We start from the raw sequence: 18,866 nt of genomic DNA on the forward strand, positions 1-18,866 counted from the left end.
AATAAACAAGTTAAACATTTAATACTTAAAAATTTTAAGAATGAAAGCAGGGTTTACATTGAAATGATTTATAAATTAGGTCTGTCAAACTCAGTGTTTTTCTCTACCCATTTATAAAAACAGTATGTCCTAATATAAAACCTCTGTTACATGTCTTATTACAAGAAACTATAAACAAAAATGGCCAACTGTGCCCATAACTAAGCTATTAGAAACGATAGAGGAGCCAAATCTTATATTAGTTGTTTCACTATGCAAATGTGCAAAAAGTCTTATTGGATTGGATTCTCCACTAAGTTTACATAGCAAAAATAATTTTGCATGTGTTTTTAACATTTCTAATAATTTCTTATAGGTTCTTACCACATGTTTACTTTTGAAGATAAACCAAATGTTATTAAAGAGAAACTTAAAGATGACACAATAACTTCCTGTAATGACAGCATGCAATACTTGATATTGCGATGCCCAATGCCTTCAATTCTTTATTATTCCATTGTACAAAAGTTTAAAATGAAATGCAAAAACACAGCATAGGCGAGCAGTTTCATTTGGAAACAAAAAGACTATTCTTTAGCCAAAATGATGACTATTCAACCATTTCCAAATGCACAAATGAAAACAAATACAAAGATTGGACAACTGAGTAATAGTTAACAAGCAGTAAAACACATTAAGAAATAGTCAAGTTTCTAAAATCTTTATGTATGGGAAGGAAAATAAACCTTTAAGACTTGCTGAATCTACCTCATTTCTAGTAGTACAAACATTATCTTTCCTCTGTCATAAGTCACCATATTGGAAATTGAGTCAAATGCAATATTTAAATCTCTCCCCGCAATGATCAAATGTTCCTTCAACCTCTACACTGTTCAGCAAGTTGTATGGATTTTTGCCTCCAAAATGTCCCATGTTCAGGCTGCTAGTAAGGGTGGGGAACCCGCAGCCTCAAGGCCACATGTGCCCCTCCAGATCGCCAAGTGTGGCCCCTTGACCAAATCCAAACTTCACACAACAAATCCCTTTATTAAAAGTATTTGTTCTGTAAAATGTGGATTCAGTCAAAAGGCCGCACTCAAGGATCCAGAAGGCCACATGTGGCCCCAAGGCCACAGATTCCCCACACCCTCACATGGAGGAAGGAATGAGGGGAGCTCATTAGGGATCTCTTTTATAAGGGTACTAATCCTTTATAATCACCTCCCAAAGGCCCCACCTCCAAATACCATCACACTGGGGATTAAGTTTCACCATATGAATGGGGGTGGTAGGGAACAAACATTCAGTCTACAGCACTCTTGCTAATCTCAAAGCATGACCTCAGTTCATTTGCTTATCTCTTAAATGCCCAAATTGTCTCTTTGCCAGCACACTCTCTCCATCATGACATTCTTCAAACCACCAAATCTCAAACACATTTGATTACACTTCTCAACTACAGTGGGTGCCACAGAATAAAAATCTAAATTTCCCAAAGCCTATGTGAGCTGGTGCTCTCAACCTCACTGTTCCTACTTCCTCTCCCCACCACATCCATCCCACAGAACTTACATGGCCTTGTGTATTCTAGTATCTTGGCCTGTAATTCACCCTTCTCCACAACAGCCGAAATTCTACCGGAACCTCTAAAGCAATAGTCCCCAATCTTTTTGGCACCAGAGACCAGTTTCATGGAAGACAATTTTTCCACGGACCAGGGGTGGGGTGGGGGGGATGGTTTCTGGATGATTCAAGCACATTACATTTATTGTACAGTCTAACCTCTCTGCTAATGATAATCTGTATTTGTAGCCACTCCCCAGCGCTAGCATCACCACCTCAGCTCCACCTCAGATCATCAGGCATTAGATTCTCATATGGAGCATGCAACCTAGATCCCTCACGTGTGCAGTTTACAGCAGGGTTCGTGCTCCCATGAGAATCTAATAGCCTCGCTCATCTGACAGGAGGCGGAGCTTTTGCAGTAATGGGAGTGATGGGGAGCAGCTGTACAAACAGGTGAAGCTTTGCCCACTTGCTAGCCCCTGCTGCCGCCCACCTTCTGCTGTGTGGCCCAGTTCCTAACAGGCCACAGGGAGGTACCGACCTACGGCCTGGGGGCTGGGGACCATCCCTCTAAAGCTCAAAATCAAATGCCACCCTCCTCCCTGAATTGCCTCTCCCCAGTGGGATATTTCCATTCTCTGTGCCCACCTGTACTTTAAATTATTACTATAGCATAGCTCTCAGGTTCATGTTGGAGTCAGTTACATAAATGTCTATCTTGCCCAGTATGGTTCTTACTTGGTTCACATATGCTTCCCTTAAAATACTGAAAATGTATCAAGCCATGCATATGGTATCCATTCAAATATGAACCTGTGTTTTCTAGAAGTTCCATTCTAATAAGTAAAACAGGTATATATTCAAAATAAAATTAGGAGGTGAATTTTATGGTATGTGAATTGTATCTCAAAAATGTAACATTAGGATAAGTGGCACATGAAAGGTAAATTAAAGATAATCCTTCCATGTACTTCCTAAGCAGGCAAATCTTTGATGGTATGTTTTTATGAAGGTAAATGTCATCTTGGATTGGCTAAAAAAATTATAGGGAATTCAGTCCCCCATATTTTTAAATTATAGGTACGGAGAAAGAAAGACCATCTTTACTGACTTAAAACCTAATAAACTTATTTATAAGCCTCTTCCTGTTCTCTGAAATCCATAGAAATGATAATCATAGAGGCTTCTTTTGCTTATCTAGATATTCCCATGGAATCAGGTATTAAAAAAATCAGACTCACCCATGACTTATCAAAGATAGGATCACAAATTGCCTCCTGATTTCTACCCGGATGAGCTAAATATCTTAACTTGGTCTCTCTAAACAAATCAGGCTGGGTGTGGTAATTCTTGCTTCATCCAACTTTCCACGGGGAAAGCAGCTCTGTTTTAGAAATAAGATCCAAGTACCTTGGGAAGTCAAGGCGGTAGGACAGCTTGAGGCCAAAAGTTTGAGACCAGTCTGAACACCACAGTGAGACCCCATCCTACAAAAAATAGAAAAATCAGCTGGGCTGGTCTGTAGTCCCAGCTACTTGGGAGGCTGAGGGAGGGGGATAGCTTGAGCCCAGGAGTTTGAGGTTTCAGTGAGCTATGATGATGCCACTGCACTGTAGCCTGGGCAATGGAGCGACACTTTGTCTCAAAAAAATAAATAAGGTCCACATTAAGTTATTTTAGTTGTTCTTGTGTATATCTGAATGTTCATACTTTTTTTTCCTGGCATCTTTTTAAAAATTAAGATATAATTCAGCTACCATAAAATTTACTCTTTTAAATTGTACATTTCAGTGGTTTTTATTAATATTCACAATGTTGTACAACCATCATGACTATCTAGTTCCAGAACTTTTCATCACCCTAAAAGGAAATCTATTAAGCCATCGCTCCTCATTTCTCCCTCTCCCCAGCTCCTGACAACCACTAATCTCCTTTCTGTCTCTATGGATTTGTCTATTCCGGACATTTCATGTAAATGGAACCATACAATATGCGGCCTTTTACATCTGGCTTCTTTCACTCACCGTGATGTTTTCCAGGTTCATCCATGCTGTAGAATGCATCAGTACTTCACTTCCTTTTCATGTCTGAATAATATTCCATTGTACGGATATACTACATTTATTTACCCATTCATCAGTTGATAGACATACGGGCTGTTTCTACTTTTTGGCTATTATGAATAATGCTGCTATAAACACATCAGTGTACAATTTTTTTTGTGGGAACGTATGTTTTCAATTTGTTGAATATATACCTAAGAGGGAAATTGCTGGGTCATATGATAACTGTTACTACTTTTAACCACGTTAACTCTTTGAGGAACACCCAAACTTCCATTTATAGTCACATACAAACTGCCCTGTTTAAAGGGCAGTAACAGCATTAGTTTCATATTTTGGTTTAAATCCCCGAGAAAAAGGTTTCCTTTGGGACCAAGTATCTTCCAGAAGTTAAAATAAATAAAGGTTTTACAAGATAAATTACACCCCTTCAAAGCATAAAGATGCATAGATGCACCTTAAACCCTTACTAGACCAAAGTTTATTCTAGTCAAAGAGACTAAATACACATCCATTAAAAAATGGAGGAAAATAATGACAACTCCCAAGTTTATACAGTCAGCCTATAATCATATACTGACCTTCACCTACAGCAACTTCCAAATAGATGTCTACTAGACATTTCAAACGTAATATGTCTCAAACTGAACTCCTATTCTCTCCCATTTCCCAAACTGCTCCTGTAGACTTTTGCCTAGGCCCAAAACCTTAGTGTCAAGCTTGATTCTTCTCGCACATATATATCCCCACATCCCAGGTAGAAAATCCTGTTGGCTCTATCTTCAAAAGATATCCAGAACGCAATCAATTCTCATTGCCTCCACCAGATACATTATCCCTCACCAAGATAATTGCATTTATCTCCTAAGTAGTTCCCCTGCATCTACACTTGCCCACTAAGGTCTAGTCTGAAAACACAGCCAAAATAATCCTTTCTAAACATGTGTCAGACCATGTCACACCTCTGTTCAAAGTCATCCAGTGGCTTCCCATTCCCCCTCCCTCATTCTGTTGCCTCCATGGCAGTTACGCTTGGGCCTCAAGGCCTTTGGCTTGTTCCCTCTGCCTGTAATGTTCTTCCCCTAGATAGCCACATACGTGCTCCCCTCACCTTCTTCAAGTCTTTGCTCACATGTCACCTTCTCAGTGAGGACTTCACCTGGCTACTCTATTTAAAACTGCAAATTACCCTCAAACACTCCCTTTATCTTCCTTCCCTGCTCTATGTTTCTCCATAACAATTTATGACTAATAGGGCACATACTTTACTTCTATTTACTCCCAAGAATATAAACTCCATTAGGGCAGGAGCATTTGTCTGTTTGCTTACTGCTGAACTCCCAGCACTTAGAACAGGACCTGGCACACGGTACGTGCTCAAATATTTATTTAATGAATAAATGAACAAATGAAAGGTAACAGTGAGCTACTCAAAAAAGAGCTAACAGAAGTCAGAGAAATATTTATGAAGAACTAACATTACTACATATAATAAAGTTGGGATAAGAGTGGAAAGCATCATTTCTGGAAAAACATACCACAATGTTTCAACAGTTTGCTTTAGGAAAAGTTGCTAACCCTGGTTGTTTCATTGTTTTTGGAAAGGATCTGTCCACTGCCAAGGGCTCTTAGCTTCTGAAGAACTGAAACTCTGGGAGTTGACAAGCAATTGCCCATATACATAGATCCAAGGACTTTCATGGTCTTTGCCTGCTGTTAGACCCATTCCTAGGACCTTCACATGGTACACTCAGGTTTCTTGGCCACCTTCCCACTAAACTCACTAGTTAGTGAATTCACCTTCAGAAGTATAATCACAGTACCTTCAAGGTGAAATGAATCCTAAGATGCCCTATCCCAATCCATCACAAATTTTATATACAAGAAAACTAAAGTAAAAAAGAAATAAAGTTACTTGTTCAAGATGTCTTGAATGGTTAACACTAGGTATTTTTCAAACTCTATAGTAAGAGATAAGCATGATCAAGTCTGAGAGAATTTGGACACTTTGGAATAAATCCTCTAAAATCTAAAAACAGAAAATGTTATTTTACAAAAATTTTAGGTAGAAATGGTTATATCTCATAATATCAACAACTCCATCCATCAACCACATATTAGATTCAGAAGTTATAATAATAATATTGACAGAATACTCTAGCATTCAGCAAACAAAGGAAATGATGGACAAATACAGATTTTTTAAAAATGTACACCTCTTCCCAAAAGGAGGCTTTCCTTGTCCAGTGTCGGGAATGATGAGGATTCCTAAAGAATGTTTGCTAATATTAACTTTCCTAAGCATTATTGGCTTCAAAATAGCAACATAAGTTCCTATGAACCAGTCATTTTCACACGGGGTCCAGAGGGAAGGTTGTCAGAGTCTACACGATCTTCGCCACCATCACCACCTCCCTCGCCTCTTCCACATTCTAATACACCTCCTAGGGAGGTGAGTCCTTGGCACTGTTACGAATGAGTGTACGTTATAGCATTTGATTGCCTTACAGTGGAAAGAGATTGTAAACCATCTCCCATCATGCTACAGAAAAAGAATTATTATTTTCATGAACAGTAATTTCTGGCCAAAATCCTTTCCCTCATCTCCACCTAGTGAAATCTTACCCTGCCCCTCAAGGCTCACCCTTGTTCCTCTTTCCTGGGGGGTCTTTTCTGCCACTCCATCTATGGTGCTCTTTCCTTGACCAGTTGACCTATGGCGTTGGTTTTCTGTACCTGTCATTTGGCATTCCTCACACACCAGCAAGTAACATCTCTTGCACTGTCATCTTATTGTTTGCTGACCTTTCCTACATTTGACAGGAAAGGAAAGTCAGAATCCCAAGGAGTTATGTATTTCATAGAGTATGGGGATTTTCTGGAAGATATATGGTAAAGGTATTAATTCTCTTACATATGAGGGGGAAGAGCCAGAAGCCCTAAAAGAGTGACTGGGTTTAGAATACGCAGCACAACCATCACTGAACTGCAATTTTAGAAGCTTTTGGTTATATCAAAACAATGGTCCCCAACCTTTCCAAACTAGTAAGGATAACTTTTAAGGTCAAAATATGTTTAAAAACAAACAAAACCATCATTCATAAAAGTAGCCAGGTATTATGTATCCCTTAATTAAAAGGATACTTGACTTTGACAAAGTTTTAACACCTACATGTGAGGTATGGTACTCACTGGGTGTACAGAGCATACTACTAAATGCTGTTGAGATTCCCCCAGGACCTCAGACTGGCACATGGTTTCATTTTATTGTGCTGTGGACATGGAATATTATTGTCATGTTGAAAAGTTCTACTGCCTAAAAATATTTAGGAGCAAGCAAAATATAGAAAGGCAACAAATCCCCCCCACACACAAAAAATAAACCCAGCAGAAAACCCTTCAGTAATTCCACAAAGTAGTGTGTTTTAAGCACGTGCTCCAATGTGAAATAATTCACTTCATGTTTCCATAATAAACTTTTCCTGTAGTTTTAAATTAATGTAGCAAAAGGAACAAAGAAATTAACATCATAGACAAAATCAAATAGAAAACATCTGAAAGTCTATCTCATGTATACTTCCTGATTCTAGTGAAATCTCAATCCTATTTGCCCATTTTATCACTCTCTTAAACAAAAAAAACCCAAACAGTATTTTCCAGTCAAGGTAGAAATATAATCCTAATCTTGGTTCAAATATTCTGTGCAGTCACCAACAAAAATAAGCTGGAATAAATCATCAGTATAGCATAGTGTTTAAGGATGTTAGCCTTGAGCTCAAATCTTGGCTCTGCCATTTATTAACTATATGATCTTGGGCAAGTTACTTCATTAAACTTTGGATAATTTATGTAAAATGCTTAACATGATCTGTGTCAGGTTTTAAGGGTTGAGAAAAATGGTTACTAATTAAGTAATTATATAGTAGATATAAATATATAACAACAATGAAGGATAGTCTTACAGTAAAAATTTCAAAGCTTCCTTTCAATTCATATTTTCAATGTTCCTTCTTGTCTGGCTCCGACAGGTCTCTTTCTACATACCTTAAATCATCACTGACTTATAACTGGTTCAGCTACCTCCAGTTCTACCCATGGCTACTACTACAGGTAAGTTTCTGGAAGACAGGAAAAAAACAGAAAAATAGGAGACCCCTACCATACACCAAACAAAATCTATGAAACAGTGAATTCACTCAAATAGGAATCATTTGACCTTAGAAACTGAGACAAAGAAAAAGAGCAAGGGGAAGAAAAAAAAAAAAATCAAAGTATTCAAGTACTATTAAACCTTTAACTCCAGTTAAGCAAATGATTTGTTTGCCGATTTTAAGCTCAAACAGATCTTAACATCATTATTGTTTACAGGAGCCATCAACAATCAGACCTACTAATGAAAGATGGCCCTCATTAAAATAATTTTCTTTACCACTTAGTAATGATTTCACCATTGCTAGACTGTTTTTAATATAAGTCCCAACAACTTCTTAAGGTTTCTCCTTTCCCATGCATTCCAACAAGCACTGAATTAGTTCTTCATCATGTGTTTAGGCCTCCTGCTGAGAAGCATAATTAAAATTAAGCAGGCAACAATTCCACTTGGTACTAAGATTCTGTCAAATCTCCTAAATGAAGCTGGGCATGGTTTCTCCAGGAATTGGCTGAGTTCTGTAAGGAAAAGTTAGGGGCTGCTCAACTTGATGCTGGCCATTCAGTAGATGGCACTCTTCCCTTTGAGCCCAAATTACACAGCTCCAAGAAGCATGTTCTGTGACATTCAGGTGTGATAGAAAGCAGGGAGTCTCGCATCAAAGCACTTAACTGATAGTCACAATCCCTCCACAAATGTATTCATCAAAAGCTGATGGGTCAAGTCAGATACTTTAAAAGAACCCAGGGAAGTTTAGATTCTAAGACATCAAACGCAAGTGATTACCAAGTAATCAGCTTCTCAGAGTCTTTACTATGTCAAGCAAATACACTGTTCTCATTCAGGCATAAAACATACCTTGCCTATTCCGTAATGCAAAAACAGTAATGGCCTTCTGGTAGCTAGTGACCAGAACCTTGTCTATCACTTATTTTTTTTTAAGGGTATTTAGTGTTTACAGAATGATGATGTTATCGTTATTAAAATTCACTACCACAAATGAAATGATGTATTTCATACAAATGAAAGATGTATTACTTTCAACATTTTGAGATGAAAATAATTCTGATACCCACTTAAAAGTCGAACATTCTAATACAAAATCACTGCAGATCTAGTTTTGAAAAACAAAAAAACACAAAGCATTTAAAGCAATGAATTTCTAATTCACTGATGACACATGTTTTACTCTAATACATAACGGCTCCCAATCATTAGGTGATGAGTAAGGTTTCTCACACTTGTTTCAAAAATCTTTCTTTGAAATTGAAGAAGCAGACAGTTGTGGAGAGACAGAAGAAAATTCCTTTTAATGAAATCTCCAGTTGAAAGCCAAACTTTTCAGCAATCAGATAGGAAATCATCTTAAAAATTCTACCTTTCCTAGGGAGGAAAGACAGAACTCCACTCTGAGAATAAAGGTCATAAGAGAAAGGCAAAGTAAAGTTTTTAAAAAGGTGGGAGTGGGAATAAGGAACAAGAACAATGTATCAACTTCATTGCCAATTTCTTTCCCCTTTCTACCTCTCATCTGAGCCACTCATTCCCAGGGGCAATGACGCATTCCACTCTCCCAAGGCACTTATGCCCATTCACAACTCCACTTGAGCTCTCTGTCTGACCATTGCCGCCCCCCCCATCACTTCCTTAGATATGAAAAGGCTGACCTTATAGAATCTTTTTTTAACGTGCTAGTAAGACAAGTGAGAATAGAAATGACAATACGGCTAACAGTTGCTGGCTCTAACTTCTGAAGGATTAAAAGTAGAGTGTTCTTAAGAGTCCCTGGGGAGACCTTTAGCCCCAAATATACTTCTTTTTTTTTTCTTTGAGACAGTCTGGCTCTGTTGCCCAGGCTAGAGTGCCGTGGCATCAGCCTAGCTCACAGCAACCTCAAACTCCTGGGCTCAAGGGATCCTCCTGCCTCAGCCTCCCGAGCAGCTGGGACTACAGGCATGCGCCACCATGCCCGGCTAATTTTTCCTGTATATATGTATATTTCTGGTTGTCCAGATCATTTCTTTCTATTTTTTAGTAGAGACGGGGTCTCGCTCTGGTTCAGGCTGGTCTCGAACTCCTGACCTTGAACAATCCACCTGCCTCGGCCTCTCAGAGTGCTAGGATTACAGGCGTGAGCCACCGCGCCCCACCTTGCAAATATACTTCTTTAGATACACCAAGTAAGACTAATAATCTTCTCCAAGAGGATGCTGAATGAACCCATCTTGCTACAGCATTTAGTCATTCCAGCAGATCAAAAGATGACAGGATAAGAATACTGTATGGAAAAGGAAAAAGGAAATGCTGTCCTTGCACAGGATGAGCTGAGCCATCATGGAAGAACTTCACAGAAACATTGCTGATGGTGACATATTAAAGACATATACCAAGTCCCCAAGATACTGAAAAATTCAGCACTTCTCCAACCTGACTGCTTTGTACATTGTTGGAGTTCTTCCAACTCCGCCAGCAGGTAACCAACAAACAGCCATGGAAGCTGAGTTAAACAGGCTCGGTCACTCACACCAGCACTGTCCTTTCCCCTTCCATCCAAAAACGAGAGCACTTCCTTGGTGAGGACGGAGGAGTAAGAAATCGTAAGAATTTAAAGGGGTGTAAGAGTTAGCCAAAAAAATAAATAAATAACGATTTCATGCATGTTACCTGGAGTTCGATTTTTATCTTGCTTAAACCATTGCTTGCCTTATGTATACTGTGAGCATTAAAATTATTTTATTGTTTTATTAATATATATAGCATAATTCTTGAGACATTGGTTTAAAGGACATTATGTTATTGCCCTTAATTCTCAGAAGTGCTCTTACCCTCTGGCTGGTTGTGGGAAATTTTTATCCTGTGGAAACACATGTATGCCCACTACAGAAAAAGTAAGTTTAATAACTCTAGGTTCAAACCTTAGTCTTGTTCAAGGAGGTAGCAATCTTAAATCCTAGTTAATGTACTGCCTATATGCCACTATCCTCAGGCACAGTTTCAGGGAATTGAAACAAAGAGGTTTCAAAGTTCATCTCATATCAGCGAGTCAAACCATTTTCAACTAAGCTTTAACTAAAGCCAACTTAAAAAAAAAAAAAAGTAAATAACATATATGGTGGCAATGCAGATCAGTAAAAGCTCAATCTAGATCTAACCTCATTATAAAGACCTAAGCTGGGTGCAGTGGTGTACCCTCGTAGTCCCAGCTACTCTGGAGGCTGAAGTGGGAAGATGGCTTGAGCCCAGGAGTTGGAGACCAGCTTGGGCAATACAGCATGTCCCCGTCTCAAAATAAATAAAAAGATATAAATAAATGCCAAAGACTATATATCTTGTACTGCTGGCACTCAATAAATATTCATTACATAAATACCAGGTGAATAAATTTTAATTTTACCTGAAAGAAGAATACCCCAAGAAGTATGATTACATATATGTACATGTCCATAATTAGCTACTGCTGGATGAAAAAAATAATTAATCTATGGGATAACAGACTTTTTCTTTTAAGCCACAGTCAATGAAAGACTTCTAACCTGTATGTTTCAGAGAGGATTCTTGATATGTACAACCCATTACAGTAAAAATTTGAAATTTTCTTGGCTTTTAGCCAAGAGAACTTAATCTCTGGCAGAACCTGAAAGACCTCTTACGAATCTCACCTACAAATATTCTGGCATAGACCCTAAGCTCAAACGATAGAGCATTAACATAGAAGACATGAAATAAAGTATTAAGGCACTCATTTCGAATCTCAATGACATGACAGAGTCTATGATGGTTCAATCAATTTCAAATGGAATTTGAATAATTTCTAATTTCAAATTAAGTCTATGTTTAAAAGGAAGTGTAGCACTCTTGATTAGACATTTAAAGTTTTTCCTATTCAAACTCTCCATATTTAATATTTTCAAAGGAATCTGAAACAGCACTAAATATTAACTGTAGCAAAAAAGATAGTGTTAATTTAATGTGAGAAACAGATTAGTAACCTGTGTCTTCAATAAACTTTGCACTTTCTTAATTCAACATATGCTTCTTTTTAAACATTTTTTTCCTACCATTACTCTTCACTAAATTGTCAACAAAGGATATATCAGCTATCTACAGTAATTCTAAACGTTACTTAAAAGAGCTAGTTTAGGTTATCATCAATTTGCTTGACATATCAATTACAATGGTGAAGCAGCAACACACAGTTCCTTGAGGAACAAGAGTGAAAAAGTATAAGCCACAAGTTACATCTTCTCATTTACAGTTAATTTTGGGAAACAACTCAGGTGGTATTTAGGACAAACTTAAGTTAAAATCCATCTCAGGTTGATATGGTGTTGGTAATCACAAGGATGATCAGGCCTATTGATTTAGTGCAGATCCAGAATCTCCAAAGGGCATTAGTACTCCTCAATACTTGCGTACACACTAAGTTTTTTTTTTTTTTTAAACTTTAATATCTTTAGTAACTAAGAAGATAACATATTCTAGCACAAACTCTAGCATCCTAGCTAAACGTATGTTGTGTATATCAAAAGAGAATCCTCTTCCAAAGTCAAAAGGTGATTCTACTTAATGCAGAATAATCACCACTCTTCAGATTTAAGTACAACCTGTTGGTGGTATTAATACAAGAAGGTATGGTTAAACAAGACATGCACACCTGGTAGTCTTGAGAATACGTGAAGACCTTTCATGGATTTGCAACCATTACCATGAGTGAAATAACAGCAGCGGTTACATGGGCTCACTCTTGAGACAGACTTTGGGTTCACAACCAGCCTGTGCCACCTAATAGCAGTACACCTTCAGGGAAGATACTTAACCTCTTCATCCCTCTGTTTAGTCACTGGGTTGTTGGGAGGATAAAGTAAATTAAATCACATAAAATTCTTAGAACAGTGCCTGGCACAGAGGTAAAGCAAATAAATACTGGCTGTCTCAAATATTTGCTAAGTCTTCACATGCTGAGTAGCATGATGGAACGGCCTTCAAAAGGACATGTCATTTTATATACTGATAATGACAAACACATAAATCACTTACTGAGTACAGACCTTATTCAAAGCACTTTACATGCAACAATTTGGTTAAGCTATAGTTCTGTTGTAACTGTTCCCCAACATTCTACAAACTCCGTTCAGAGTTGGGTTGCTATGCTTTTACATGATTTCTTCCCTCAACAGAAATGCTTCTTATATCCTGATGACACGCAAATATGCTGCCCGGCACTGCTAACCAACTGCTTTGAGATGGAGATTAATCAGCTAACCAGCTGTAGGCTTACATGTGACAAAAGCACTCAGACATGATAGGCCTACTTCTGGAAGCCTCACAATCTTAGAAGCTGGACACCACCCTGTACATAGGTTTAGGATTGTGTGTAGGAGATGGGCTGTTATGTTCTCTTAGTCTCTAAAGACATTCTGGCTTTACAAAGACCAAATCCACACTTTAAACATCATTGAACAGAACTCGAATTCATCCCAGTAAAACAGTGAAAAAAGGGTTAAAATAGCAAAGGGTATAATTTTCTCATTTTCAGTCAATGGTTAAGACTTACATTCTGAAAATACAATCCTTTCTGTCATGCAAAATTAATATTTCCCAGATGTCATATGATCACCTGTCATGTCAAATGTTTACCAAACATTTCCAGATACTGTATATGTAAAACACTGCAACATACTGAATGTCTCATAACCAATTATCTCCAGAACTCCTTAAATTATGTTTAACATTCAAAATACATACACCACTGTTTTTTCTTTAAAAACAACTATTACCAGCATTGTCAGCACTTTTGGTCAAGTTTAAGAGTTAGCATAGACTGAACACTTTAGAAGGATTAAGAGTTAAATGTAGCAAAGGTGGCCTTTTTTGTTGATCCTCCTCCCTTGGTAAAGTTAATCTGCTCCAATTAGTCAAAAGAAAATGAGGTACAATGCAAGTATAATGCAATGGAGACTTAGATGTAAAAACTTTCTACAAATGCTCCAAAATAATTTAACACTATAAAACGGTCAGTCCCATAACTTACACAAATCTTTTCAACAGTCAAGTATCTCAATTTAAAAACGACAAACCACACTGTACTCTCTTTATTCTCTCCAACAACACTCTCACTAGAAGTCTTCTAAAACCAAAATTAAGATGCACCCGGCACAACGTAGATGGAATTCATTCCAAGAAAAGAAACCTTCTAATGCTGCTAAATCTAAAATGTCACATAATTTAACATAAAAGTGCACGTGTGTGTAGCTAGTCCCCATACCCCAGAATCTTATCAATTCTTTCACCAACCTTGCATATAATCCTCCCTCAAAGCCTCTTGGTTGAGTTAAATTCCATAACACTCGAGCAGGTGAACTGCAACAACACATGTGCCAAGGAAATTAGTGGTTTTCCTTACGCTTCCATTTTAAATGGGCACCTACTTGCAATTAAATCTCTGCAACAAAAAAGTTCACCTGAGGCCATTCTTGCCATTTTAAAAGAGGCCCAGTTTATTCTACCTGTGGTATTGCCTCAGTTATAATAGCATACCTCCAAAGAGGCTGGACGTGCCCCAAACACCAGCAAACCAGACCTACTGCCAACTCTGCTTGTCACACCGAGCAAGAAGCGCAACCTAACGTGTATACGTTTGTAGGGGTGGTGTGTTTGTGTGTGTGTTGGAGGAATGTGGATTAGAGGAGAAGGTGGTTGAACATTTTCAACTTGTAACAGAAGTTTTTTAAATGAGTAGAAAAACAAACTAAACAAACCAACACTCCCTCCCTTTCCTCCACCTTTTCCAAGCGCGGGAATCTCCCACCCTCCTAGAGAGCACCTTCAGGGCTTACGGTCCCCGGGTACATTAGCTTTAGCTAGCATTTGATTTTTAGAACTCCTCGCCCTCCCAGGGAAAACCAGAGGACGCCCGAACGCATCGGGCCCACTCCGCAGCGCCCCGAGACTGCATCCCACGACCCTCCTCTGCAGGTACGCTCCCCTCCCGCCCGCCCGAGGCTCTAATTCCTGCCCCGGAGAGGGGTTCACCTGAGGCCGCAAGAACAGCCAATAGGAAGTCCCCTCGGCCCCGCCAGCCGTCGCACTCCCCACTCCCAAGTGACCCCCCGTAGAGTCCCCGTGCAAACCCCCGCGCGGGAGCCCGCGTCCCGGCCCAGAGGTGGGGCGGAACGACGGCGCCTCCTCTCCCGTTCGGATTACCTCGCAGCACGCAGCCGGCTTTGTGTTTCCCTCCTTCTCCGCAGCCGCCGGGGCCGCAACGGCCGCCGGATCGCCGCAGCGGCCTCTTAAGCGCCGCAGGGCTCCAGAGGGGAGGACAGGAGAAGGGGAGGGGGCGTGAGGAGGGAAGGACCTGGACGCCAAGCCCTGTGTAGCAGGAAGCTGCGACACCTGGGCCGCCGATGCCTCTAGCTCTCGCTCTCTGTTTTAAAAGATATAATTTAAACCCCCCTTCTTTCCCTCCCGCCCCTCACCCTGGCGACCGTTACGACCTGGCGGCTCGCGCTCTGGCGGGACTAGCCGAGCGCCCCCCGAGCGTCCCCTAGCCCCGCCCCCAAGGCCCCGTCCCCAGGCCCCCAAGCGCTCCTGGCCACGCCCCCACAGGCCCGCCCCTCGCAGCCCCCGACGCCCCGGGCCCCGCCCCTTGGGCCCCGGAGCGTCCCGGCCCCGCCTTCTCAAAGCTCCGCCCCTCACAGCCCAAGCGTTCTCTGGTCCCGCCCCTCGCGCCCCTCGGGAACCCTGGCTCCGCCCCCTGTCATCCCCTCCCCTCCCTCAAGCTCGAAGTCCGCGAAGCGGCGGCGGTGGGGGCTTACGGGCCACGCAGCTGGGAGGGCCTGGTTCGGGGCGGCCGCCTGGCGCCTCCTCAGCGTCCTCCTCCGGCTATGCAGCTAGAACCCACGGCGTCCCCAGAGGGCCAGAGTGGGAAACGACCCCGACGGAAACCCGACCGCGAAGGGGAGGCGGGGCGCCTCGGAAACGTCTCCCGCCCTAACCTGAACAAGCCCCCCCCACTCCCGAGGCTGAGCCGCCGCGTTCAGTCAGCCTCTGCCGCCCACACTGGCTGCTGGGTCTTCAGGGGGAGGCACTGTAAGGCTCAGCCTCCGCACGCCCTCCACAGGAGGGGCCTGGATTTTCCCCGGCGTAGTTGCTTCGGGGGCGCCTCCTCCGCCCACTCACCTCCGCAGAGGGGCAGGGCAGGGACTCTCCATTCGGACCGGCCTGGGGTCTTCACTCCCCCTTTGGCTCCCGGCCTCTTTGCCTTATGAGAGCTGACGTCTTTGAGGTGAAAAGTCGAGACACCGCCAGCAGCCTTCAAAATGAATTCGGGGCCGGGCAAACTTTGCCACACGCAATCGCGGGGCTGTGAATCCATCCACAGGTGACACTGGGCCGCCCACCCCCATCGCCCAGACACGTTTCTCATCCCAGCCTATTCTCGAAATAGACCTCCCAGCAGCGCACACTTTTCTCTGCCACCCACGACTTGCACACCCCTCTTGCACACATGTCCTCCACGGACATGAGTACCCCCGCAAGCACACCCGTGGGAGCGCCATTCTAGTGATTCATGGTCCCTTGGGTCAACCCCACCCTAACACACACAACAAACTTCTTTCCCCACCCTTATCTCCCTTCGTTTCCAAGGCACTGGCGACAGTCCACTTCATTTCCTTCCTCATCTGCAGACTCTTCCCCCTCAAATACCTCACACCATCCCCCTCCTCTACATACCCTCCCTCTTCCCTAAAAATGTGCTAATTAAAATGTAGTTTCCTCTTCCCACATATGAAGTGTGGAAAATGAATCTTGTCTTGGCACTAACTGTGATTCATTTATCCTCGTTTTCTCTCTCCACTGGACTAAGGCTATAGAAATTTTAGTCTACCACCATCTCCCATTTGCTCAAAATCCAACCATGCCTTATTGTTTTTAAATACTCCTAAAGAATCATGGGGGGGAGGCTTCCTGGCTTTGGGGAGAAAACAATATTTAGAAAATGCTCAGCCTGACATTTTATTCGGCATTTAAAGATATCTGCAGTATTTGAGAGAGATATTGGGAGTGGCTGGATATTTTCTTGCATTTAAAAAGCAAAAAAAATGAAAAGCTTTGCATGCAATCAAGATTAGTCTTTTTATGAATAGCAAAAAAAGTGTGCTAAGAGCACATATCAGAATATAGTCTCCACGATACAAGGCATTTGTCAGTCACAAATCTAGACCCCACCGTCCACACCAAATGAAGCAAATTAACATAATCCATTTTAAGCATGTCTGATGAACAGTCTTTTCCATGATTATTCCCTTTCCCACAGTTTCTGGACAAAATGGATAAAAGATCTGCTTACCCGCTGAAGATCCACAGCTTCCTTGTGACCAGGGTGGTAGACGTGCGTGTCTGTGTCTCCCGTTCTCTAGGTGTGGATTCTGCAGTGCTGCACAGAAACCCACTGCAGCCTCAGACCAACGGCAGCAGCAGCCGCGGCGGCGGTGGCGGCAGCAGCAGCAGCAGCAGCAGCTTCGCCCAACGCTGAGTAGTAAAGTGTGTGACTTAGTACTGAGACTCCACAATTACCATTAGGCGCTTGCTTTATAAGAGAGGAGGCGGAATCTTTCTTAAAGGAATGGGTTTTGTTTTTCCTATCCGCTATTGCTTCATAAGAGGCAGAAAGCATGGAATCAGGGAGTTTTTTTGGACTGAGTAAAGTAGTACAGCTGTGGGAGGTCAAGGTTAAAATTAACTGGGTGATCGAGGGATGGAAGCACCGATTTTAGTGTGAGTCAATGAAATGCTAGCAGCTCTAGCTTTAAAGAAACCTCCTAACTTTGAGCATTGGGGTTAATGGCAAAAATAAAGTCATGTGCCTTGAAACTGATTAGTAACTTGTGCTAATGTTTAATTTCCAATCGTACTAAAATGATAACTATACAAAGGGAGGCTCTTTAGTATGTAATACAAGAATGAAAAGAATAATAAAGTAAAACTCATTTATGTAACTGGGAGCAGTGGATTCAAGTCCTACTAACTCCTGTAAGCATACCTAGAATTCCAGTGCATGCTGGTATTAGAAAATATATTACTGACATATTTCAATGTGTACTCATGTGTTATAAAAATCACAATATTATTTATAGGAAAAATTTGAAAATAATATCCAAAATGATTTTAGACAATAATAGCAGAGTACTATTCTATTTCAGTGACAATTCAAAAGTCAGCAAAATGAAGAAACTCAAATGGATTAACTGACTTTAGATGCATGTGAATCAACTATTTACACTATTAGAATGTGATGTATCCACACACAAGAATCTGCATTATAACTTAAATTTTATTTTTAATAATATTCCTAGATTTAAGCACTGACCATCTATGATTTTTTTCTTCATGAGTAAATGAAGAGGTGTGGTCTCAAAATTTGAATAGAGAAAAATATGGAAAATATTCTGCCTTTGATTTTCTTTTCACAGTCTTTGTTAATTATGTACCTGTATGATCTTGAGCAAGTAATTAACCTTATTTGGTCCTTAGTTCCATATTTTATAAAATGAGGAAGTTGGTTAAAATTGCCCAGGGTCCATTAGCATTCCAAAATACTGTGATTTTATGGCATTCATATATTTATAATTTTGTTATTTAATGCAAGTATGTCTCATTGTAAATTACTTTTCCTGAAAACTTGGATTAAAAGTAAATATTTTAAATGCGTAAGCAGTTTGTTGTGTGCCACCATTCTGAAATTATTTTGCAGATCAAATAATTATTTTGTAAAGTGAATAAACTTAATTTTACCTAAATTATGATTTTGTACCCAACAATGACCGATTTTCCTTGTTAAGAATACTGAATGACAGTTAGGCATGGTGGCTCAAGCCTGTAATCCCACTATTTTAGGAGGCCTAGGAGGGAAGATTGCTTGAGGCCAGAAGTTCAAGACCAGCTTGGGCGACATATCAAGACTCTCATCTCTGCAAAAAAATTAAAAAATTAGTCCAGCCTGGTGGCACACACCCGCGTTCAGTCTGCCTCTGCCGCCCACACTGGCTGCTGGGTCTTCATGGGGAGGCACTGTAAGGCTCAGCCTCCGCACGCCCTCCACAGGAGGG

General features: G+C 40.9%; 1 protein-coding gene across 3 annotated transcripts in view; it reads right to left on the minus strand.

Moving 5' to 3' along the window:
• ADD3 (adducin 3 (gamma)) overlaps positions 1 to 17,281 on the minus strand; it is a 143,593-nt gene extending 126,312 nt beyond the window's left edge. For 2 of the 3 annotated variants that reach the window (XM_012663905.1, XM_012663906.1), the window contains exon 1: positions 14,962 to 15,299. The gene's annotated coding sequence lies outside the window, so the exon portion shown is untranslated. Of the gene's footprint in view, positions 1 to 14,961; positions 15,300 to 17,107 lie in introns of those variants that run through there. The other variant, XM_012663907.1, reaches the window with a different exon arrangement.
• Positions 17,282 to 18,866: the final 1,585 nt, after the last annotated feature.

This window comes from Propithecus coquereli, unplaced genomic scaffold (assembly GCF_000956105.1).
Source record: "Propithecus coquereli isolate 6110/MARCELLA unplaced genomic scaffold, Pcoq_1.0 Scaffold84, whole genome shotgun sequence".
Lineage (NCBI taxonomy): Eukaryota > Metazoa > Chordata > Mammalia > Primates > Indriidae > Propithecus > Propithecus coquereli.